Source organism: Anthonomus grandis, chromosome 11 (genome assembly GCF_022605725.1).
Source record: "Anthonomus grandis grandis chromosome 11, icAntGran1.3, whole genome shotgun sequence".
Classification (NCBI taxonomy): domain Eukaryota; kingdom Metazoa; phylum Arthropoda; class Insecta; order Coleoptera; family Curculionidae; genus Anthonomus; species Anthonomus grandis.
Window position 1 is genome coordinate 25,024,514 of NC_065556.1, and position 25,919 is coordinate 25,050,432.

The 25,919-nt window shown below is 32.1% G+C and overlaps 1 long non-coding RNA gene across 1 annotated transcript; it reads right to left on the bottom strand.

Moving 5' to 3' along the window:
• Nucleotides 1–5,364: 5,364 nt before the first annotated feature.
• On the bottom strand, nt 5,365–17,254 carry LOC126742283 (uncharacterized). The gene is made up of 3 exons (XR_007662519.1): nt 16,889–17,254; nt 16,488–16,789; nt 5,365–6,643 (listed from the first exon to the last, which is right to left on the bottom strand). It is a non-coding gene; the product is annotated as an uncharacterized LOC126742283 (long non-coding RNA).
• Between the last annotated feature and the right edge of the window lie 8,665 nt (nt 17,255–25,919).

The window sequence follows — 25,919 nt, forward strand, 5'->3', positions numbered from 1 at the left end:
TAAAACGTTTTTTCTAAGTAGGGATATTATCATAATAATAAAAACATTACTACGTACATATTATTAAGTTTTTTCATATTGAGGTGACATGTGTCTCATTAGAAATGAATTATCTATATTTATTTAAGATCATTCGTGTTCTAAAAGTAAAGTCTTAATCCTAAAATAGTCAATATTATCATAAAGAATGCCGCTCTCATTGGCTTATTTTCTAGTAAAGCATTGCCCATATTTATAAAGGTCTGTAAACGTATATATTAAAATATACCATGTATTGCTAGACATGTCACTAATCTGATACCTATGAATGAAAGAGTAATGCTCCTACAATTGATCGTCATAAGTGAACATCAACATAATAAATATATATGCACCTACCGCTGATCGCAGTGAGGAGAGAGTAGAAGAATTTTACCTTCAGATTAAAGATCTTATAAAGAAACTCCCTAAACTAAGAATGTTGATGAATGGCTTCAATGCCAAAATAGACAAGGGAAACAGATTGGACCTCACAACATTGGCGCTAGAAATGTAAGAGGAAAAACTCTCATTATATCTGCATCCCAACATGACTTGGTAATAGCAAACACCTTCCATGAGTTGTAATCACCAAACTGATGACTACAAATCAGAGATGACAGAAAAGACCATATTATCTTAAACCAGAGAGATTATATCTTAATAAATGGAAGATATGGAGACATCTTCACAATCAGGAAAACATACCCGGGTGCAGACATAATATAGGCGGACCACAATCCACTTATCAGAGAACATAGGGCAATATCTAAGAACATACGAAAAACATAACAACAAATAATGATGTTTGCAGAAACAAAAACTAATATCAAAGATAGGTACCTGAAAAATGATGGAGCCAAACATCAATGATGGATGACAGAAGAAATTGTGTTACTTATGGAAGAACGGACAAAAAAATGAATAGTCCCTTAACATGCAAAAGCCCACAAACTAACTAATTGAAAATTCAATTAGATAAGAAATGCCAAAAGACAGAAGTTTTGGAAAAGCAGATTTTATGAGTTCAAAGTACATAAGAGAGTAAGAGAAGTTATAGGAAAGTTCAAAAATGTGAGAAAACTCGTAATGAAACAGAAAAGCTGATTGTGGATAGAGAAAATATCAAAGAAACTTAGAAGAATTAATAGGAAAGTAAAGGCTCAAGGGCCGGAGTTGCTCAGACTTCTGGAACATAAGTCCATTCCTGACTGTCATTTTAAATAACATCTACAATACTCGCAACATTCCTAAAGAATGGCCTATATCTGAACTTATAATGCTACCAAAGAAACAGGGAGTTTAGTTGATACCCCGTGATAGACTCATGAAGAACTCGAAGATGTATGCTATCACTGCCCACCTGTATAAAGCCATTACTTTATTTTTTGAATAAACGTAAGTTTTTAAAATTTTTGTTATTCGCCCAAAGAACTTTATTTTAAGCTCTTCTCTGTTAGTAACTTGAGATGCAGAGGCCAGAGGCAGGTTTGGAATCCTATGTACTTATAAGTTGACTGTTTGATAGTGCAGGAATGATGGTTATATTGTCCATGAGTATTATATTCCCTGGTTCTATTACTTTTTCAACTTTGAGTATCGCACATATTTAGGTCAATTCTTAATTTAACTGACTTGCTGAATGTCTTGACAAGTTTAACAGGCCTTGAAGTTGCTAATGATTTCTCGTATACAATAATTATTTTAGGTCGTCAATGTGAAACACGTGGGCCAGCTTAGGATCTCCATTAATCAAGTTACGACTTCCACTCTGATTAAGCATTTCGCCAAGTGGGTTTATTGCGAAATAAAAGTAAAGAGGGCTCAGACGGTCCTCCTGGAAAATGCCTCTTTTGATTGAAATTTCTTATTAGATTGTTTGCATTTTGGTTCTTGTTCTCCAATCAAACATCATGCGTTCTAGCAGGTTGATGGTTTGTAGATTGATCTTGTATATTCTCAAAATATCTTTAAGCCAAAAGTGCGATACCGAGTCGAACGCCTTATCAATCTTTTCAACATGAAGCTTAAAATATTGGCTTTTGATAAATTTCCCGTTTTTGTTAGCATGTGTGTAATTCTCAGCGTAAATACCTTTGATATCTTAACTGGATTTAATTGCTGCACCAAGATCCGATAAATTTTAGTAAATGATTGGTGACCAAAAATTGCACATTCCAGGGTCAACTGCACAGATTTTCCAGTTTTTAAGGGCGCCTTAAAAAAATCGGTTGTATTAATGCTTGTAGGTTCCATTTAAGGTTTTTCTTTTTGCTGATTCTTAACATTGAATACACAGTAAGAATTGCCATCATATTTAACACTCTTTGACTGGATATTCGACAAGTGATTAGACTTTTTTTTTAATAGTCTTGTATCGAACACATTTAGCCACAAGTTCCAAGTGAAACAACGGTATTCGAAAACTTATATTTAACTCTCTATAATATAGATATCTGCTTAAATCAATTATTTTAATATTTGCTTATAATACTCATTTACTTTATCTATTTTTATATATCTACTACCTAATAGGAAAAAATTGGACATTGAATTTTAAAAATTTTAGACAGGGTTACTCGCTTCTCGCCTTGGAGTCCAAGCAAGGCATTGTTTTAATTTAAGTCAATACAGGGTGACTCGGATAGGTAGGAAAATAACACTAGGAAAGCTTATATTTTACATCATATGTCTAATTTTATTTATGTTATCTTAAATTATTATAATTTTACTATTCATTATTGCAATTTATTTTTACATAGCTTTAAAAATTTAACAAAAATTGCTTTTAGTTTTTTATTTGTGATAACTTCTACCATAAGGGCTACGTGGCACATTGGAAATAAGGATAATTTTACAAGTTCCATGTTTAAAAATTGAATGGCTTGAGAATTGTTTTTACAAGCAAAAAATCTAAGATTCAGATCATCAATTGACTGATTATCAAAATCGCAAATTTCTGTATCTTTCAAGTTTATTTTATATAGGTATTGATTGAAATAACCGTGTCCTACCAAAAACCTAAAATAGGGTATTGACAAGTATCTTCGAAAATTATGGTTAAGGACTAAAGTGTTTTTGTCCAGCCTTTTTCTAATTGAAGTATAGGTATTTTTTGTGTTTGATACGTATTCCAAAAATGTGTTTTTCCAACATTCAAAGGCTTTTCAGTAGATAAAAGGTAGTGTAATTTAGGTATAAAGTTGTTGCAAGAAATGGCTTTGTTTGCTTCGTTATCTACTAACTCATTAATATATAGGCAAAAATTCACCAGAAGAGCTCTAATCTTAAAAATTATTGGATGGTTTAAGTTAGCTTCATTACCTAGAGCTTGTGTAATTCATCTAGAGTCCGACAGAATTAAAATATTAAAGGGAGTATTGGCATTGTTTACATATTCTAAAGCCTTTAATACAGCCAATGCTTCTGCCGTAAAAATGGAAGCATTTTCTTCCTATCTAAAACCCATTTGAATCTTTAATTTAGGGATAATAAATGCACGTCATCAATCAATTAATCAATCAATGCTTTATTGTCAAGCAATTGTTACAATTTGTAGACAAAGCTGTAAAACAAAAAAGATACAAAAATACAAATAAAACACAATTAAAGAAAAGAAAAACAAAACAAAATTTAAAAAAAATAAATAAATAGAACAGAATATCTACAATATATACAGATTAATACAATTTCAAAATTGTAGCTAGTCGAAAATATTATTATAAAATATACAATTTAATGTATACAATTTAAAAAAAAAATTATTAAAAAATCTCTCTATGTTAAACAAAAATGTAAAAAATGTTTAAAAAAGTAAAAAATTATAAAAAATAGCTACACAAAGCAGTATACCTAAACATGTACAGATAGTAAAAGTACATAATCAGCTAGTGCGAAATTTCAAATCAATGGTTACAAAAAAAATCGTTAACTGTGTAAAAAGCTCTCTCCAGTAAGAATGATTTTAATGCTTTACGAAATGCAAAAAAAGATGTGATGGAATTAATTTCCAATGGCAGATGATTGTGCATTTTTTTTTGCATTATATAATAAGGAACTTTTGACCAACTCTGAATGTGGGGTAGGCAGGTATAGATCATGTTCCGTGTTTCTAAGTGGATAACTATGGGAAGGCCTATCAGATGCTGAACCGTGTTTGCGTATTAGACAAACGGATTCAAATATGAATAACGATGGAAAAGTTAATTTTGAAATTTTTTGAAGAAATGCTGGCAATGACTTCTGTATTTAAGTCTCACCGTATAACGTAAAGCTCTCTTTTGTAGTCCAAAAATACGGTCAAATTGAGTTGCACTACATGTACCCCAGAATGGAAGGGCGTATTAAAGGTGCGATTCAAAAAGGGCAAAATAAACTGTTCTAGAAGTAGACAGGCTAAGCTCCTTAGAAATTGATCTTAACGCAAAACAAGCGGAACTTAATTTTCTTTATAAAGAGTCAATATTTGTGTCCCATTTTAACGAGGTTGTCAATAGTTAGCCCTAAAAACTGTACAGAATCAACTTCGTCCATTGTTGCGTTACCAAGTACAAAACATTGCAAGGTATTTTTATAGGACAACATTTTAGTTTTGGAAATGTTGAGACAAAGGAGATTTGAGTCGCACCATGATTTGATAGTAGTTAAATCACTTGATACGATTCTATGAAGTGTAGAAATATCCGGATTACTCCAGGTAAAACTACTATCATCAGCAAATAGACAGACTTTACCGTTAATATTTAGATTAGCAATGTCATTGATGAAGATAAGAAACAAAATAGGCCCAAGTACGGAACCTTGAGGCACTCCACTTTGTATTGGCTTGCAAGAAGACATAGTCGAATCAATTCTCACAGCTTGACTTCTGTTAGTGAGATACGACTTAAACCATTCAAAAGGCGCTCCTCTGAACCCGTAATATTGCAATTTTTTTAATAAGATTTCTGGAAAATGGAGCTCTTCTAGTAAAAGAAATAAATCATTAGTTTTATGTCTTAAGGACTGAATATTTAGAGAGAAAATACTAAGCTTGCCATTGTCCAGTATTTCATTCACAAATTTTTATGACTCTCTCTGATTTTTTGAAGGCGTAGCAGCTTTTCTGATGAGAAGAAGGACCTGAAGGCTGACAGATCTGCTTCAACTTCAGCTGGACCAATACCATAGGCATCATGGTAGCGAAAGTAAAGCCTCCGCAGAGTCCACGTCACCAGGAAGTCCCTTGCAGTGTGCCTTCTGCAGTCTTAGAACCATCTGTGTAAACTTGTAAGTAATTTGGAAACTTGCTAAGAGTGTCCATTAATATATTTTTATTTACCATAACACAATCTGTAAAGTTGAGTATTAAAATACGTGGTTCAAAATGATTGATGTCATATGGCAATCTATAAAACCAATACCCGTTATTTTTCTCTGTAAGCTGATGGATATGCTTAGTATTTACGTAGGGCTCCGCTAACGGTGGGATATTTTTCGTAATCCAATATTTTATTGTTAGATTGGATATTCCAAGTCTATGGAAGTGATTAGTCATTTCATCACACTCTACCGAAACTTTATTAATAGCGTAAGAATAGAGTGAGTTTTGTTCTCATTCTGTATTGCCCTATTTATATTTCCTAACCGATCGTTAAAGCCAAGGGCTAATTTTTAAAATTATACAGCTCTCCATTTAAATATAAAAGATTATGATAAAAAAACAAATTATCAGACCAGGGGCACGGTTATTTTAGTTCAATTTTTTTAATGGCATAAACTTTTTTTAACAACTTTTACACTCAACTAGCATTCCTTACTTTCAATTTTGTCAAGGGTTTACTTTTAAGAATGTACTAAGAAATAATTTTACTTAAAAGGAAGATGCTACAAAAAAATGTTTCTCATGGCAAATTTTTAATTTTCTGCCAGACTCCCCGGCAGAAAATCGATATAAATCAAAAAAGCAAAAATCGTAAAATCTCATCAAACGTATTTAGATGCGTGTGCTTTCATCTCGGTCCGCGGCAGATACACATGTTTAACTTCATTTTTAAATGCGTTTCCGCCTGTCGTCTTAAATTATCTTTTTGATTACACGAGATATGAACTAATTTAGTGCTGGAGATATGATTTAAATCGCTTCAGACGGTTTCTGCTGAACGTTGTATGTGTTTAACTAAACGGGAAGAAGGGAACGGTTTGTAGTGTCAAGATTGGTGACGGTTTAATTGACACATTTATCCGTTTTATTAAAAAAGTCAGCAAACCTAGTTTTGTAACGGTTCAAGCTGAGGCAGTCATGGTCCTCGTATTTGTCTATTTTTGTACATTTAGTTCTAGTTTAGTCCGCCTCTAGAATAAGAGAATTAGTTATAATAGATATAAAAATGTATATTTTAATCTAAGTAAATAAATGTCAGTTTCAAAGTAAAAAAATATGAGTGGGCCTGTACTGTCTGCATCTTCTTTCGAAAAGGAATACGTGACCTTCGATCTTGGATCCTCAAAAATCTTCCACCTGTTCTTCAGATTATGTTTATCAATGATAATTTTTCCATTTGTGTTTATGATCTTCATAAATTGTCCCCTTTTAAAGGTTGCAGTTACTTCTTTAATTGTTTTGACTAGATTGGAGCTGTCCAGTCTATATAAAAATAAGAAACATAAATATATCGCCATTGAAAACTAATCCAACAACTTTTTATTTGTATATGTTCTATGTAACATTTTATTTATAATATTAAATTTAATTTAGCGTGATATGCATGCACGCTTATGATAAAACGCGGCGCCAATGTTTTGACAATGACACTCTGACTAACGATCGTGAGTTAAGCGTGCGACAAGAGTTTTTCGTTAGTGCATCTTTGACAATCAGTGTGGCATATACTTCATTTTTTTCAAATATTAATTTCAAAGCAAAAGTGCTACTCATTGTTCATAAAACGTAAATAGGTTTAACTCGTGTTTAATAGAAAGTTTCCTGAACCATGTAGTGTTTTTTTTTTCCTTTTTCACCATATCCTTGACTTCACCATATCCTTGAAACATACAGTCCCATCAATTGACTGGGAGAAATAGGCGATCAAGTCCAATTAACTGGAAATGTAAACAAACAAACAAAATACAATGTGACGGTCTCATAAGCAAATTTTTATTGGCTACGCGTATTTCGCCCTGTATAAGCAGGGCATCATCAGGCCTAAAAACAATTAAAAGGGGTGTTCAATATACAACAAAAGCTTTTTATTTTTTATTTTGTTTTTATTTGCATATATATTGTGTTTCTAACCTCACTATTTTGTTTATTATTGTTGTTGGTTTTACAGTGTCTGTGTAGGTCCTAAGGTAATTTTATTTTATTTTGCAAATGGTTGTATATTGAAGAGAAATCAAGAAATTGTAGATGGCTTTCTCTACTGAGAACACATAGGAGACTTTGTTAATAAAAAAATCTGAAATGGCTGTTGATGATTTTTGACTCCGATTCTATATAACTTTAGCTGCATAAAAGGAATGTTAAACATTTTAGCTGCTTGTAAAGAATATAAAATATATATTTTCTACTGCTTAGGAGAAATAAGGAATAAGTTAACCCCTTACAAGAAATTCATGTACTTAGGGTGATTAGAAAATATGTTTAATTGCCTGTAAAAATAGAAATATGACTAAAACCATCTAAAATATGTATAGAAATGTATCGCCAAGTACTTGGGAGGACTAAAAGATGACTACAACTAGGGGAAAGGAGGGTAAGTTGGCGAAGTAGGTAAGATGGCGAATTGGTTAAAATAAAGCTGTAGCAACACTTGATGCAATGGCGACCCTGTGAAAACATCTCTTTTAGCGCGTATTCCTGGTATTTCGCCGGACGTAGATCTTCAGTTAGGCTACAAACAGCAAACAATGTATGTAACACGTGTCCTGCGTTATAATTTTAGTAAACGCGAAAATAACCTCTACGGGTAGTTAGATAAGTGTTATCACTCTATATACCATTACAAGCTGTTCATGCGTGTTTAAACTGTGATTTAGGAAACGAATTAACAAAACAGTTCATTTACTTTTGTTATTTCCAACGTTTTTGTTTGAAGTAACGTAGAAGGGTAAGTTGGCGAATAACAAAGTTGATAAGATGAGGAATTCGTTAACTGACCTAAAGCAACAGAAAGAGAATTAATTTTACCGGCAATAGGAGCATCTTGCCAACTAGAACTGAACATGAAATTGGGGGAGCCAATATCTTGCCAGAGCCAGTGCCTTTAACCTTTGGAGTAAACGGCGCTTAGCCGTTATTGCTAGCAGACAGTCATTCTATGCCTTTTTCTGAATTAATGAAGCCACCACAAACCCCAACCAAGAAAATCCAAAGAATAAGTGGATTGCCTCATTTAGTCGTAAAAAATGGACATTGTATAAAAAAATAGGAAAAAAAAAAGGAAAAACGAGGCAAAAAAACAAAAAAAAAAACAGTTGAGGTCACTTGAAAGGCCACATATACTGAAAACGACCAAATAAATGTAGATTTAAAAACATATTAAAAAAATAGAACAAAGCACAACACAAAACCACAGTTATTCGATGCATTTTCTTCAGAGAGTTCAATAGAAATACCTTATCATAACAGTAATACCGATATAGATCTGAGAAGGAAGAAGACGACCAAATGTGTTTGATTTACAGTGAAGAAGGCAAAAACAAAGAGTTATGGTTTCAATGTGATATTAAAAAAAAATCGTTCAAACGAAGCATACGACTATCTAGTTTCGCATATTTTTTGTTGCTTTTTCATGTTCTATCTATATTGTTATGGCATATCATATTAGATGAACACCATGGCCATTCCAATAAGATTTTAAGCCTTGAAAAATATACCGACATAGTGTCAAAATGTTACCAAAAAAATAAATAATTGGATAAAAACAATAGGCCTTGTCCCTTTGCCTGCCAACCTTTCCTGCATCAACTCTTGTGGGAATAATAACGAATATTGCATCTTTTTAAAAATAATTATATGACAAGAATGTGTTCAGCTGGAGCTATGATATTTTGTAGGTCGATTGCTGTGACAAGCAGATTTTAAAATGTCAATAAATAAATATTTTTAGTTTAGTGTAATCTGGATATTAGGCTTAAGTTTACCCTTCTTTCCCCTACTTAGAAGCATTAAAAATTTGTCTTTAATACCCAAGAATGAACAACTCTAAATATCTACAATAAATTGCAATTTTGACTTTAACCAGACCTAAAAACTACAGAGAAATCAGCCTTCAAGCCTTTAACCTTCAGTTTCAAAGCTGTTTATAAAAATATTGGAAGAAGAAGTGACTAGCACTGAAATGTGAGGAAAAACAAGGATTTAGATACAATAGATCGACTCTAATTTTATTTAGTTAAATAAGTCAGCGTTTATATGATTCATAGATCTCAATCAAGCTTTCGACAAAGTGAGACTGAAAGCCATTATAAAACTCTTACAAAAAATTAAGGTTAATACAAATATTGTATGTTCTATCAAAGAACTAAATACCGATAATCACATATTCGTTAAAGTAAAAAATAAAACGACAAATTCAGACAAGCTCAATATTATTTAACTTCATTATGTACGAAATTATTACCAAAAGAAAATAATGCGGAAAGGGGTATCAAATAAGAACAGCGTAAATAAAAATTGTATGCTACGCTTATGATGCGGTTATAGTCTCCGAAGATCAAGAATTTTATACACATTTAAAAAAAATCATAAATAAATTTAAAATGAAAATCTCTACCCAAAACACACCATATCCAGAGAGCGTCAAAGATGCAAACACACCGTTTACAATTAAAGTATGAAACAGGTGATGACTTAAATATATTAATGTAAAAAAAAGAAAAGAGCTCAAATTTCAAAAGCCGCTTTAATATCGGAGTACCTATGAGACATCATCTGCAGAAACAAACACATAATGGGACATACACTTTACGATAGAAAAAGAGGCAAAGAAATTAGAGATATCTGTAAGGTGCATCATGTAAATCAAGACAATGAGCTTGAAGAAACCATGTAGAGAGAATGGCTGTCCATCGGCTGGTAAAAATTGCCAAAGTTCAAGAACCCAACAGCTCCACACTCTCTGGAAGAAGAATACAAGTGCCTATAAAAATAAAAATGACCTCAACTGCCTAGAAGAAATAAAAAATTCAGCTGCTTGAGATATGACTTCAACTACATGGAAATATTATGAACTATTAATAAGAAATAGTTTAAACGGCAATTCCTAAATATCCTAAATATAAAACAGCGACTTAATTCTATCGTAAATGATAAATTTCAGTTTAATTAATAGGGCTGATTTATAAACCCATTTCTTAAAAAATGCGCATCTTCAAAAGTAAATAGTTTGATGCAAAATAATTAACTTTCTTATAAAATTGAAGAATCTAAAAATAATTATCTTTTTATCTTCAGAAAAGACCCCGCAAGACTGGCTCGCTTTACACCATCTTTTTCTTCACATCTATTAAACGAGTAGTTAAAAAGGATATTTCGCACTAAATTATAGCCGCCTTTCTTTGACCATCAAAGAAAGGCACCATTAGAACCTAAAAGACCTTTTACAATTCTTAATTGTCGGGGTAGTCATTATTAATAGGCCGACGTTGATTGGATAGGTAGTCTATTATAAGCCAATTATTTTAATGGCTAAGTGAAACGGGAAATATAACTTGATGCGCTATGTTAAATGGTCATCGCGGTTAGTTAGGATTCGTTATAAAAAGTAACATAATGATCACGTTCAATTAATTACTTATAGCAGCTTTAAATGGCAAGTATAAGAAATATTATTCTAGTCCTTGTTAAGTCAGAAATGGTTGCAAAATTCGATTGAATATAGGAGAAGTTAGTTATTTAAGAGCATTCCCTTACTATAGTAAATTAATACTTTTTAGGACAAACAACAACTTCTATTCTTCTGCCCGAATTACGTCTTGTATCAAATATTAGCATTGAAAGGTCTACCTAAGCCTGAAATACTTTATGGACGAATATTTGCTACAAGACAATTTTGAAAAATTTTGTAACCTGGGTGTTTCTGCTGATTGGGATGATCTGCCCTGTTTACCTAATCCACTTTTCCGGTTATTAAAATTAAACCAAGAGTTGCGTCAAGGCATTCCTGGATGACTAAAGGTCTCAATATAATCTGAAGATCTACGAGAAATCTGCGTGTACTCTTATGCCATTGTAGTCTTATCGCATTAAAGACTCTTTATTTGTTAATGCTATTTCTCGCTTTGGCAATTAATTAATTAACTTATTTAAATCATCTTAAGATTTTACGAAAGTTTAATAGACTTTACATTTCACTAAAAATAAAAATTCTTCTGGTGTAGATGGACTGTATAATGTTCATGGTAATTGAGGATATTTCCGGTTTACTTGAAATATGTAAATATGATTCCTATAATTATAAACTTGGAAATCCGGATGTACGTGAAAACCTTAGACCCATTCTTATCTGCCCTATCTAATATATTATATTAATTGATTTGCTTTTTGTAATTATTAAGTATTGAGCACAAATGATTAAACTTAAATTTGAGCAGCACATCATCAATTTTTCGAAAAAAAAAAACACTCAAGTCTAGTTTTGAGCAAGGAATATCGCCCAAGCCCGAAAAATTAATTTTAGTATTTAAAATGGTTTTGCGCAATTTAAAATCTATAGAACTAGTTGCCTACATTTTCTATGTTACCAGCACTAGTTTTCCTTATTTTACAATCACCCAAATCCAGATAAAAAGAATGGGTATGTTTATGTTGATGTTTTAAATTTCTTTTTTCTTTTTAATATTTCTTGCTCAAAATTAGGTTTGCTTATTTTTTTCGAAAAAGCCCCAAATACGACTATTGCGCGTATCCTATACATATTATGTTATACAGGGTGTACCAAAATTACATCGCATTATTTTACCAGCCGCATCTTTGTCTAAAAATAAGACAAATACTTCATGTACATGTACAAGAATCTTAAAAAGTGAATCGTTTTCATGTTACAGGGTGTTTTATAATTCCTATTGAAGATGGTTTTTTGTTAATATTTTCGAAACGCCTAATCGTTATTTTTCGAAATTTTTATCGTCGGTACTCTTGTATTATTTAGTTAGAAGCCTCTGATTTCAAGAATTTTTTTGTTTGTTTTGTTTGGTATTTTCAGTTTTTTTTTCTTAACTAATAAGTTAATTGTTTTAATCTTTCTCAATTATTTACACTTTGGTGTATTTACAATTGTGTGGTGGAAATAGTTTAGGAGCATTCCCGGGCTACGATCAGTTTAATGGTTTGTGGAAATGCCAATGGAGACCTTTTACCACCAATGGTTGTATATAAAGCTTTGAATCTTTATGACAACTGGACGCAAGGTGGACCACGAGGAACAAAATATGCGAGCAGTGCGAGCGGATGGTTCGACATGAACTTATTCGAAATGTGGTTCTTCTAGCTTTTCCTGCCTCACGTCGAATCCACTAGAGAAAATAACGGCCAGATGATTCTCGTTGGTGACAACCTGGCAAGCCACTTTTCACCACAGGTGATAGAGGCATGTGGTACAAATAACATCTGCATAACTCTTTTCCCAGCCAATGCCACGCATTTAATGCAGCCCCTTGATGTGGCCGTATTTGCGCCTATGAAAAGAAAATGGAGAGAGATTCTCGATCAGTAAAGAAAGGAGTCGCGGTTCCAAGGCTGTATCCCGAAAGAATAATTTCCGAACCTACTGGACAGATTGTGGAAAGGGGTAAGTCAAAATGTAGCAAAGAATCTCAAATCAGGATTTAGAGCAACTGGTTTGCATCCTGGAAATCCCGATGAAGTTTTGAAGCGCATTCCTGGTGAACTAGAAGATGCAGACATCGAAAGAGTCTTAGGCAACAGCTTGGTTGATTTGTTGAAAGAGCACCGTGGCACAGGGGTTGAGAAAAAATGCAAAAGGGGAAAAAAAGTCGAACCTGGAAGTAATGCGTCTCGCACTGTTACAGACCCTAATATTTCTGAAAATCCTCTAACCGTTCCTGAGGAATTTTGAACTACAACCGAAGAACCAGGACCCTCTTCATCTAGCGTTTTGCCATGCCCTCAGCAACTCCCTACCAGAAAAAGCAAGAGAGAAAGAAAGACTAATAACTCCCAGTGTGGTATCTGCAAGATTAATTGGAAAGACTACAGAGGCGCAATTGATTGGATACAATGCACGAAGTGTCGGGCTTGGATTTGTGGACCCTGTAATAAAGACAACCAAGACCCTTATTTTGAATGCGAATGGTGTGAGGATTCGGAAGACAATGAATCTCTAGTCGATGACAGTGATGCCGACAAGGACTTCCTAGTTAATAATAATTAGCCAATGTTTTATTTTTGTTACACTTGTGATTTTTTCAAAGAATGTGCCTTTTTGTACCAAAGTTTTGCTAGATAAAGTTTGTTTATTTTTTAATAACTTCTTATTAATATGTCTAAGCATTTATAGGTACAGAATTTGTTTTTACGTTTCATGTTTTTTGACAATATATTATTTTTTCTTTGAAAATATTGATTTTTAATTGGTTGTAATGGTGGCCCTTGTTATAGGTTTTTTTTATATGATTAAGGGGTAACATGCACAGAATATGCTTTAGAATGCAATTTATAAACATTTTTTCATGGATGTGCAAGTTTCTCCAACCATGGGGTAACTTGCATACCAGACAAACAAATTTTTTTTGGGACCAATGCCTGCATTCTTCATTCTTCAAGTTGTAAAGTTACAACGTACGGGGGAAATGTGCTGAAAACGTGTGCAAGCAGCCCCAGTTTACGGTACCTTTTAATTTTATTAAACGTGATTAAAAATACTTTATGATTATAGGTTCCAAAACATGTATGTCTGATTATTTCAAAAACGGACGCTCCTATCGAAATAAGACAAGAGCACCTTTTTTATGTAAAAATGCTGATTCTTTTTAATTTTACTATCCACATAATTAAAAATTAATCAGAAAAAAGTTATGACATTTTTATCTTTGCTGACCACTAATTTTAATCGACCCTGTATACATTTTAGCATAAAGTGTTATAAAATCAGTTAGAAATATTAACAGTAGTATACGATAAAAATTTAGAAAAATAACGACCAGGCGTTTCGAAAATATTAACAAAAAAACCATCTTCAATAGGAATTATAAAACACCCTGTAACATGAAAATGATTCACTTTTCAAGATTCCTGTATATATACTTTTTGTCTTATTTTTAGACAAAGATGCGGCTGGTAAAATAAAGCGATGTAATTTCGGGACACCCTGTATATGTATAATGTACATTGAAAAAAATTTTAGTTAGGAAAAAAATTAAATAACGCAAGTTTTTTTTATTTTATTTGTTTTTATACGGGGTTATGTACTCCAAATTGGTCTAACGTAAACAGTGAGAGATACAGCATTGGCTAAATTTAAAAACATATTTTTGTTTATTAACTTTTAAGAATTCCCAAGCAAATTCAAGATGTTTAAACTCTTTTTCAAATAATTAAAAAAAAAATTATTACTTAAAAAACTACATTAATTGTCATACTTACGAAGTGTTTTTTAAAGGTAGCTCAACCCTTTAATTTCTTATTTTTCAAAATGTCGTTTGATATATCTAAATATAACGTATATATTGTGCTAAACATACTGGATATTAAATGGACATGAAATACTTTATCGAATATTCTATATATTTTACTATTTAGAGTTTGTTCTTAATTGTCTTTTTTCTAATGTGATAACAGTCGGCTTCACTCTATTTATTTATATAACCAGAGAAAATATTCTTAAAAGTTCGAGAAAATACATGGTAATCGTGCCTTTTAACAAAGCCATATAATGTAAGACATACGTAAATAAACCTTTATAATAAGAAGAAAAGAGATATAGATAGAAACAGAACGTGCGTTTTACAAAATGTTGCCGATTTTTTTTGGAACTTTTCGTTTTTTTCTACATTTTTCTCTTAGAACGTTGAATGGCTAGAATTAGCATTGCCATAGAACTATGGGCAGTTTGTTTGCTTGCAACATCTTTGATGCAATAATGGTAAATGCTTCTATAGAAGCGACAAAAAAAAATCACTTTTTTTGCCGCAAAAATACACCTCTTCAATAAAATATGGAGCATTTTTTCCATAAATTAGAATGTAGATAACGTATATTAGCGAAAAAAGCAACAACATCGCAACGCCGCTCGAGCGCATTATTGATTCCACCAACACAAGTAATTTTTACCAGTGACGTGGTAAAAAAATATTTACATGAAAAATATTTATAATTAATAGAATATCCTTTTAATTATAAAAAAAATTGCCGTTTATGAACTATTTATGCATTTTTTTAACGTACTTCATTAGAGTAAAGGTACTTATCCAATAAAAAGCACATTTATGGAAATTAAATATTTCATATTTATTATAAATCTCTTAATAAGTATTTATTATTCTACGCTTATGACGACGGTTGTCCCTTGATATGATGTTACGGCAATATCGGTATTTTAGGTTTTTACTATCGTAACAATTCACAAAACTGAACTGAAATGACTCAACCTATTTTCTTTTTTAACCAAAAACTAAAGAAAAAACAGTGAACTGCATAAAAGTCGAGTGTAAACACATCATCTTTTGCCTGCGGTGTTGTCATTTTAAATTGTTTTGAAGCGGTTTTAGAAATAAGAATGTTAATTCTAACATCAATAAGTTAAAATAAGATTATGATATCTGTTGATGTATAGCTGAAATTATTTTTTTTTGAAAATGCGTGTAAACTTGACAATAGAGAATCGATGAATATGCTTGTAAACAAAACCCCCTCTACCCCCGTGCACATGTTGAACTCAAAGAAAGTTTTTGTTTACTAATTCTAGCCTTTCAATTTTCTAAGATTTTTCTATAGTAAGATTTTAATTTTTATAAGACCTAATATTTTAGGAAAAGCCGAGAAAATATATTGTCATTTAGTGAATTAGTGCCCAAAAATGTGATTTTAAGCCACCCAACAAAGCCATTTACTTTAAGTGCTTTGAAGTAAATTTTGTTGTTTTTTGCGTTAAAAAATAGGCTTTTATTTACAAAAAAAAATGTGCCTATACAAGAAATATCTTATTTATTGGTAAAAAAGCTGAAAACCATTTTACCACTATACCCAAAATTCACTCCTTAATATTATTGCAAGAGTCACTGCGCTCGCTTTTAAAAGTAGCGCGCTAGACACACTAGTAAGTTCTCTGCAATAGCATTTTGAAAAACCAGACAACTGAGGGAGCAACCTCACTGACCTAAGATATTTGACATCTACATATGACAATGAATAAAACCCATGTTGTTTCCAATTAATAAGAGCATATAAAGCTCGGGACGAGTTCGGCCTTTACCCAACCCGTATACATCGGCATCATCTTACGAACAATCCAAAGTGAACCGTAAATTACCTGGCAGTGTTTTGTCACGGGAACAATTGGTCTCACACCTAACCGCCTTTGATCTCGGCCGACACATAAATCTAGCCACTTTCCTAATGAAAGGTTGCGGCTAGTGGACGGACTGGATGGCCGCCGCGTGACGTCACACGGAACCCTCTTAATCGACCGCCCGCGAACCTTTAAGTGATCCTTGATTTATCGATATCCGAACGCCATTAGTCATTAAGTTTCAAAATTCTCTCGGTGTGCGAAATTAAACTGCTCCGGGTCATGGTATTCATCAATTATATTGTAGATGTGTCTGGCGCAATCTAGATTAATCGCATTGATTCAAAAAAAAAAACAGGTTGAAAATACCTACTTTCGCTGTTTACGATAAATTGAATTTTGACATTATTGGCTCAGCTTACCCAAACAGTCCCATCACACGTCCTGGATAGGTAATTTTTATTTCATACGTCCATGGTTATAAAAATAAGGTATTTAGTACGTACTTTTGGATACGCAGTTCGTACGTAGGGTAATTCCAGGAGAGTTCGACCACTTTTTTTAAAATACCTGTTTTTTTTACTTTTTATCATTTTTTTACTGAAAACTTCCAAAAGCACCCCTGAGGGTATTATCAATGAAAACAAAAAAAAACACTTATATACACACGATGACTAAAATGAAATTTAAAATATGATAACCTTACGAGTGACTTTGGATATGAATGACATTCGTCAGTTAGATGTTGTTGTTATTAGTTGCTACTCTATGAAAAGTGACAGTTATCGTATTCGTTCAATCGCGCGATAAGTGCAAAGCGTATATAATAAAAGCAATAAGAACGTATTTGTACATATTATTTAAGAGCCTAAAGAATATTATTTTTGATAAAATAAAAATTCTATAAAATCACGCTTAAGGATAAAAATACGAGCAAAAGAAGGGCGTGCATGCATGGGCATCATCGTGTCCGAGAGAGTCAAAAGAGGTGTTCGCGGCCGATCTAAAATTAAAGAGCGGCTTCGAAGGTAATTTGAAATGAGCCGGTGCTCATTTGTCTAGTTATGTCGTTATCCCCGTTAATGACAGCCTCCTAGATCTGATCGGGCAGTAACGGCCCTAAAATGGACCACCCCTGTACCTGATTTTAATTTAAGCGTATTAGTTCTAGAAGTAATAAATCTAACAGGTTTTATTTTACAAGCAGCATTAAGTGTCACTTTATAGTATTGTCTTTGCTACATACAATGTCAATGAACTATATGGAGTGCTAAAAACACCCCTAAGCCCCACAGACTTCAAAGATGCAATTAATATCATTAACCAAATAGCTGCTAATAACGGTTATAAGGTCGAAACGGTTGAAAAATTCATAAAAAAAGTAAAAAAATAAACACAATTTAATTTCGGTTTACCTAAGGAAACACCTAAACACTATACTAATAAAAATGAGATATACAAGCTAAATTATCAAGACGTGTGCTTCCACTTACATTGGTAACATCACTAGAAAACTCGAGACAAGAATTAAAGAACACATTTCTAAATCCAATAAATCAGCTTTTGAGCTACATTTAAAAACATCTAATTATAATTTTTCCAATTTATAGAAGTGCACATTATACACTCATTTAACCATAGAAGAATTTTAAATCGAAATAAGAATTGACTCAGACTGCTTAAAATTGATCACGTACAATCGTAATAGTAACAAAACTTCCTTTACCTTTAATACTAATTGTCCTCCCTCTCTGTCCATTCTATCTTAAAGTGAAATCTACACTACTTTACGTTTGTTTCATAACTCATTTAACATTTGATTTTCCTCTTCCAATAATTTTAAGTCTTATTCTATTTTAATCCATTCTATTCTAACTCAACTAGGTTATTTCACCTTAGTTTATTTTTACCTGACTGACAACCTCACCGTACCCTATTGCATTTGATTGTAGCAATACAATAAAATTTTAAATTTACCTATATTTAAATAAATAATAAATAAATAAACGTTTAATATGCAACAACAAAATGTTACAGTATTCTATGCCACCTGAAAAATACAGGATTACTTTATGGTAAACTTGTTTCTTAAAATTACTTAAAATTACAATCTAACAGAAAAGCCTTGTATTTCATCTTGAAAGCCAAAAGTGAGCATGACCTTATTAAGTTGTGTACTTCAAAGTTTAACAAAAATACACTTTAATAAGCAAATGAGTTTTTAAAACCTTCAATTCTGTGCACTGAGTGTATTTGAAATCTTATAATGTTTCTTAGGCTGTGAATGTGTAAATCTTGTCCTGCTGTGACATAATTTGAAAGGTATTTCAGGTACCCAGACTTGTAAATTCTGTAAACAAACTGACCAAAGTGTAAAGCTGTTCATATTTTAGTATTTTATTTTGCATATACTTATATGTTGGTGTTTTGTGGTCAAACTTTTTTATATTATAGAGGCAATCGGAGCCAACTGAGTTTTGTTCTTTATTTCGAAAGTGAGGTAATTGTAAAAAATAACATTGCAGTAATCTAGCTGTGACCAAAGAAAAGCCTCTACAGGTAATTATTTGATATATTTAAATTGATGTAATTTATTATTGACATGTACATACTTGAAAGTTTAGGACCTCATCAAAAATGACACCAAGATTTTTTGCTGATGCTGAATAAGGAAGAACACTGTTATTTATATGCCAAGTAGTAAAATTAAATTGAAGAAATTTTATTGTATTAGAACTTATGATTAAGTACGTGCTCTCATTAGAATATCATTTATCTTCCATTTAAATATTGAGCTTAAGTCCCCGTTAATTTGTTGCATACATAGACATGTAACATAAGGAGAAAATCTGGATAACAGCTGTGTGTCACCTGCATAAAGATTTACAGAACAAAACCAAATCTGCTTTCGAAGATTATTAGTGTAGATGCTAAGTAATAAAGCTCCGAGGATACTACCATAGGGAACTTCATAACCAGTAACAACAGGTTCAGATTTTGCTCCATCCAGTTCCACAGTTTGTGTCCTCAGTAGAAGATAACTTTGGAACCATTTGTAAACACTCGATGAAAAAACCGAAGAAGTTCATTTTAGCCAACAACATCTCATGATGTATGAGGTCAAAAGCCTTACTGAAATCTAATAGTACCAGGCAAGAAACACAAGAGGAGTCTATATTAGTTGATATCTCGGAAGCTTTTTACAGGGCTGTAGCTGTTCCATGATTTTTCCAAAAACCAGACTGTACCTAGGGTATAATTTCATGCATATGTACAAATCCAAGCAACATATCCAACAGTATTAATTCAAACATTGTTAAAAGAGAAAATTGTGTTTTTTAATTCTATTTTGCTTTAGTAAGGGCTTGATAATAGAAGTTTTCTACATTTATGGAAATTCCCCTTTATCTAAGGGCTCAAGGCTAAAAAGATTATAATTTATTTGATCAATACACATACTTTTTGTTTTTATTCTATTAAATGACATGTATATATCATATTCTGAAATGTCTTTAAAAGCAAATGTGGCTAACCGGTATACATCTAAAAAAGCGTCACTTATTTTATGGACATCTTTCAGATGAGTAGGTAGAAGTCTTTATGCTCAGTTTGACCAGTTTTTTTAAACATATTAAAAACAGTTTTCTTTATTTTAATGATTTGCTTTATTGTATCAGTCATATACAGGCTTGTACTTTTTCTTAATTGCTAAATATTTTATGGGAGCATGCTTATTGAAGATTTCATTCAGATTATTACTGAAAAGAGTCACTTTCAGTATTCTCATTTAAACATGGTTATTGCAAAATAGATTCATAATCTATATGCTGCATATCTAGCTCTAACTGCCTCTTATCGAAGTTTTTTAAATTTCTATAGATTAGAGCCTCATTACGTATTCTAGAAATATTAATATCACTTACTGAGTACACAGGTCTATGATCCGTTAAATTAAGCATATCTAAAGTACCTGATTTAATGACATTTACTTGCTTATCAACAGATCGTTCACACACTCGTTCATATAACACAATCGTTGTGAGATCAGAGAAAACTTGTTTTAAATTAAAAAGCTCAAGCAACATAATTACTTTCAACAGATTTTACAAAAAAATTTATAATCAAATCGCACATTATGATTATATAGCCATACGAGGTAGACTTATTAGACAAGAAGCTTTTTATACCAATCAAAATTTTTTTATTTATTCTGATATTTTATATTTACCCAAAGGTTGTTCAACTATCTTTTCACTATTCTTACTATAAGAAACACTTTACAAACACTGAGCTACAATACAAGCACATATTTCATAATCATGGAATAGGCAGACCCATATTTGCTATTAAAAAAATATTTTCACGCCGAATATTGACCCGTTTATTTATTTTAAACACGGAATTAACATACATACGCATTTTTTGCTTTACTGTCTTCCCACAGGTAGAGGTTGACTTGGTTTTGTTTAGTACTTAAAAAACCATAGGCTAAGCTGAAAGGTAATCTTAAAATTGTATTGATTTATATATGTGTATCCTGTCTTATGTTTTTTCGTCCCTCTTTGTGACTTGTTACGATTTACATTTAAATGATGTTTGTTTAATTCTAAAATGCTCCTTCTTTCTATAAATTAATGTATCCTTTATGTGTCCTAATCCCTGATGATGGCCCAGGGTCGAAAGCTTTAGGGAGCAATTTTTATTTAAATTATACGTCAAATATAAAAAAAGGTGTGTGTTTTATTTATTAATTTAACACAGCATACACAACACAACTCACTTATGCCTCCATATAAAATTATATAAAAAAATTGTTTCCATAACTATGAGTAGTCCTATGGCTGGAACATTAAATAAAACTTGAATCATAAAACAGCTACACCACTAACCAAAATTTCTTATTTTCTTCTCGACACGTGTTTCGCTTACGATGTTGGCATCTTCGGGAGATCTATACTAAGATTTGAAATAAATTAAAACTACTTAAAAGTGCCTTTATATATTAAAGATGTGAGCTAAAAAAAAATTCCTTAAAAATTTATTTGAAACCAAGTAATTTAGAATTTACAAAAGACAACGCAGATTCCTTTCTTTAGTAAATTCATTGGACGTTAGAATTTTTTTAAGACTGCATTATACAAAAATCGATTTTTATAATTTAATATTTTGTGATTTAAGAAATATATCTTACCTTATCTTTTTCAAACTTAAAAACCATAAAATCTCTATATAAAACGTAATTTATTACCCATACGGAAAATACTCATGGCCAAACTTTTAGTAGTTTGTATGATATTTATTTATTTCTTGAGCTATTGTATTCCTGCTTTAGAGCATCCAAGATTGACGAGAAAAATCATACGGGATTCAGTTTCCATTTCATCAAAGTCGATTTATTATTTTTTTAAGTCCATATCAAATGCGAAATAAAGCGAAAAATCCAATGAAGTATCGCTGATATTTTGCTAGTAATATTTTTTTAATTTTTTTTCCTATTTTTTAACACTTTTCAAAATGATTAAACAGAACCTTTATACGACTTAAGTTCAACCTTTAATAAATATATGACAAGTAATATTGATATGATCATAATCCTATAAACATATTTTCATTAAAAATACATAATATCATCAGATTATATGTACATATAACCTCCAGTGATTTCCCTTATGTTTCAATATACTCCACGACCATTCTCCAAATATTCTAAAACTTCCTCATATGAAGGGTACAGGGAAAAAACCAGATGTGTTACTTTCTATTGAAAATCTCGGTAGAGGCGCCATTGAATTCTTCAAATGATGACGGTTATTTTAGAGTACTAAAACCGGGAAACAACCACCGTAATCTTGCGTAAATTAGTATCTGAAATATAGCGTACCGAATAAAAACCAGCTTAGTCCAAACGTCCAGAAAACCGGCGATGTCATGTAAACAGTTATTGTATGTTTAATTACAGTCTTACCTGTCCAGCATAGAAGACCTCGTCAAAACGAGAATACTACCAGTTTCCATGATGCACGTTATGCGTATCGAGTTCGAGTTCGCGATAGTGATATTCCGGTGTGTGCCAAAGTTTTTTGTTCCATTCATGGGATTACAAAAAATAAAATAAATTATATAAAGGAAAGCCTCAAACGAAGTGGTGCAGGACAGGAAGGACAGACGTGGAAAGCATAGTGCAACTCATAGGAAGTTGGACCACTTAACAAAAGGTTTGTTATGTGACCACATCAAAAGTTTTAAGGGTCGTCAGAGCCACTATAGTCTAAAAGATACAAAAAAGACTTATTTAACAGAAGAACTTACAATCAAAAAGATGTTTAACCTCTTTAAGGAAAAGCATCTAAATGCTAAAGTATCGTATGAAACGTAAAGAACAGTCTTTAATAAAGAATTTAATATTGCTTTTGGGTACCCTAGAAGTGACACATGCGCAACGTGTGATAAATTTCAAATTACGCTTAAAACTTTGACTGATACTGATGAAATTAGAGAATTTACCGTTATGAACGAGTTGCATAAAAGAAAAGCTGAGGCGTTTTATTCAAGGAAAAGGCAAGCCAAAAAAGCTGCAAAAAAGCAACAAAAAAGAAGCCATCTGTGCATTGATTTTGCAAAAAATATTTCAATTCCTAAAATTGCCACTAACGACGTGTATTATAAACGCCAATTGTCTATGTACGCCTTTAATGTACATCTCCTCTTTTCGGGTCAATCAATTTTTTAAACCTATCATGAAGGAGAGGCTAAAAAAGGATCAAACGAAGTTGCATTTTTTCTTCTCCATTTTATCAATAATTATTTAGACGACGATGTTGAAGAACTGCAAATCTTCTGTGACTCTGCCGGAGGACAAAATAAAAACTTTACCATTTTTCGATTTATACATTTTGTAGTAAACAACAAAATTTATAATCTAAATGAAATAAAAATCACATTTCCTGTAAGAGGACACTCCTATTTGGAATGTGACAAAAATTTAGGATTGTGGGATTTGAAGAGCCCCTTTGAGGTCCCGGAAAAGTTCGAAGAAGTCATTAGGCATTCCCGCTCCAAACCATCGCCGTTTGTTGTCGTGAGCGTGTCACAAAATATGATACTGGATTGGAAATCATTTTTAGATAAAATATATTTACAAAAATGCCCATTTAAAATCCAGATTTTGAAGGAAATCTACGATCGAAGGAATCTACTACCGTTCAACATACAATGGACCAGTTTTGTCTGGATTAATACGAAAACGCTTTGACCGAAATTCAGCTTTAAGATGCGGAGAATTTTTGCTGTATTTTGAATACGGTGGTAAGTTATAAGAAAGTTTTAAATAAAAATGTATTAATTTTTGTAATTTTTTTACAGGTTCATTACCAATTCCAAAGGCTAAGTTTAACGACCTAATGAGCCTCATGAGGTTTTGCAGTTCAAAAGCCGTGACATTTTTTCAAAACCTGACTCATCTCTAACTTACTTTATAATAATATGTTGATAAATAAACATTCAAAATTTCAACAAATTAAATCTTCTTTTTTATTTCAAAAATAAAAGCAGCTGATTTTTGTCGGTTTCAGGTGACATTGCTGCTTTTGTTCCTGCAAAACCCTGAGTGATGCAGATTTTTTTGCAATAAAGCCGTATTTAGCTTTTCTAAACTAAAAAAACATAGTCATATTACTTTATAATAATATTAACTTCTGTTTTATGTAAACTACATGTTTATATTCGTTTTGAAAATAAAAATAATTGGTTTTGAACAATAAAATTCAATTTACTCTAATGTGAGAAGAAATGACATATCTGGTTTTTTCCCTGTACCCTTCATATATAACATATAATATATTCCTTGTAGAATTTCTATTATTTTCTTAAATAAACCATAGTCGAGTTAGGACGCGTCCAATACAATCTTACCAGATCGCCTTTCAGATTTCGTAAAAAAAAGCCGATCGGGTTTATGACGGTATTGTTCGGACGATGCGTAAGTGATTACTGTAATTAACCTCGATTTTCGGTCTTATTCATGCGATCGAAACCCCCCGCGACCGATCGGGTATTTTAAATGTATATAGAGGTTTTATTGAAAAGGCATTTTTACGATTCGACCGAATAATCGTGGAAGGTGAGGCAAAAAAGCTATTAATTAATTTAATTAGTTGGATATTACGTTCGTTTGCAAATTATATAGGTATAATTTTCGTGAGGATATTGTGTAAGAAGCCTTTAAAATAAAATAACCCACATATGCAGTAAATTATAAAAGAAGATGTTATAATTTTTCCAGAATTAATTTTATGGCTTAGTTCACATCGTAGTTTACGGCAGCCTACTGATCCTAAAACAAAAATTTTCTCACCGATCATCAAACCATAAAATGCTCGTCTAAAAGGCACTATTAAACGAAAGAATGCCATTGGCAAACAATAAGAGCCGATGCTGACTGGCCGACACCTGACCGCCACCGGACGAACACAACAGATGTTTTAACATTTTAAAAGTTTTAATTAAATAAACAAATAACACTCCTAAAGTACCTTCGGTGGCCGGACGCTGTGTTTACACTTTAAACATTTTAATTACTTGCGCAAGTACGACCGTTGCCTTTATCCTATTATTTGACATGTTGTAAATACGAGAGTGCCACCGTGTTTGGGAAATGTTAATGTGTGCGGGGATATGGTTAAGAAATAAGGCATGTTTAGAAGAACTTAAATGTAAGTAGTTGCCAGAGGTCAAACACAAAAAAAAAACGAGCAAACAACAAAGTCTTTTATGCGTTCTTAAAAAAAATCTCAATACAAAAAAAAGTTTCTCGCCAAAATTTCGTTATCTAAATAAAGTATCATTTTTTAAAAATGCGCTGTTTCCAAACAAAAGTACTTAATCCTTACCGACGGTTAATAGAGAAATATATTGTTTATGTAATGACGAAATACTGAAACTTTATCACAAGGATCAAGAAGAGATACTCTAATATGCGAAAAACAAAAAGAAGACTGAAGGAATCTTGAGAGTTGAAGACTTAACGTGTTTGTAAATTGTATAAATTTACAAACACAGTAAATTATTGAGTTTTAAATTCTAAATTAATGGGTGTTAGCGTTGTGTTTAAATAATTAATGGTGTAAATTAAACCAATCAATAAAGATTGGCACACTTGCACTACGAAACACGATCACTTCAAATTTTGCGCCAATATTATGAACTTTACTTCAGTGACCTGACAACTATCGGCGATGCGGCTCTTTATATACTCGGCAGAACGCTGTTCCCGAAGATTCCCGCTAACCTTCGAGATGTCGTGCGGCGTATCACTTATGTCAATTCGGAAAAATGATGGAGAAACAGCTGGTTCCTCGGTATTTACAATAACATCGTTACAGTATTTTATTGTACTACTAAAGAATAATAGTAGATAATAAGTTTTGAGTAATTGGAATATGCCGCGCCGTCAAA